The following is a 1532-nucleotide window of genomic DNA, read 5'->3' on the forward strand; positions in this document are numbered from 1 at the left end:
CAGAGAGAGAGAGAGAGAGAGAGAGAGAGAGAGAGAGTGCGTGTTTGTGATCGTTTGAGTGTGTTTGTTTGTGTGTGTTTGTGTATGTGCACTGTTGTTGTCGTTGTTGTTGCTCTCCTCCTTGATCGCTGTCATCCAACTGCGTCTGTCAGGACCTGGACTCTTCCACGTCAAGAGATTAACGCTGGAGTCCTAGATCTAGTCCTTTAGAGATATTTTCAGGGTGCTCTATTGCATTCATTTTTTTTTCATGCTAGGCCAACTCAAAGAGTCTACATAACAAGAGAGACCACTCCTCTCTTTGAGCCAATTAAAAAAGTGTCCTCAAAATTCGGTGGCGCCCTCTTGGCAAATGTGCACCCTTTGCGAACAGAGTTACCTACTTGTGTTACAAAAATCAAAGTGAAACTAGCAAGTTTTTGAATAAATTTCGGAAGAACGCATTTTTAAAAAGTGGTTACGCTGACAAAAAAACCTCTTCCGGAGGAAGTGAGGTGATTGTTTTCTTATTTTAATTTGACGTTAGAATGAAAGGCGAGAGGTCATTAAATTTTTTTTTAAACTGAAACCCCGCACTGAACGAACCCGAACTGCTCATGAACAGCAGTCGATCTGCGCACGCAAGGAGGTGCTATTCCTATTCTTCCTCTGGAAAAGCGAAAGAGAGCTTCAAAACAGACTGCAGCGCCATCTGAAGCAAAGAGCGGACTTCCGGAGGACACTTTTTTGGCTGAGTGGACCATCTTGTTATGTACTATCTTTGGCCAACTTTACGCTTTCTTTGGGACAGCCTAGAATAGAATGCTACTTTATAGGATTAAACATTGTTGTGTTAGTGTTAGTTTTGTGGATGCTGCTGCTCCGCTGTGGTATTTTTAATTGTTGAGGTCAGAGGTTGTTGCTATCTCTGTTGTTGTTGTTGTTGTTGTTGTTGTTGTTGTTGTTATTGTTGTTGTTGTTGTTATTGTTGTTGTTGTTGTCGGGGTGGTGGTGGTGGTTGTCGTCGTCGTCGTCGTTGTTGTTGTTGTTGCTGTTGTTGTTGTTGTTGTTGGGGTGGTGGTGGTCGTCGTCGTTATTGTTATTTTTCTTTTTATAACGATTCCCATTACCTCTGCCGGGACAACCATCATCATTACCATCATCATTGTTTGGAAAGCAGAGTAGGAGGGAGAGTCTTGTTTGATGTTCAGGCTAAATAACATAACAATATAAAGTGTTTAAAATGTATTTAATGGACACAGTTCAACGTTTCGCCTCTTGGGTTTCCTCAGAAGCCACTGACAGAAAAACTAAATGGGCGCTGTATACTAGCAGGGAAATGGGCCTAACAAAGAGGGTCTTAAGATTGCATGTGGTTAACAGGCTAGACGGAAGTGACTCGGAGCGAGCCAGGCCACGGGGGTAATTATAAAGAAATTGATACTAGTCCAGCACCATCATCATCATCATCATCATCATCATCATCATCGTCATCACCACCACACCATCACCATCACCATCAGCTGCAGCTCAGGCAGAGGCAGCGCCCCTCC

The sequence above is a fragment of the Aplysia californica genome, unplaced genomic scaffold (genome assembly GCF_000002075.1).
Source record: "Aplysia californica isolate F4 #8 unplaced genomic scaffold, AplCal3.0 scaffold00081, whole genome shotgun sequence".
NCBI classification, from domain to species: Eukaryota; Metazoa; Mollusca; class Gastropoda; order Aplysiida; family Aplysiidae; genus Aplysia; species Aplysia californica.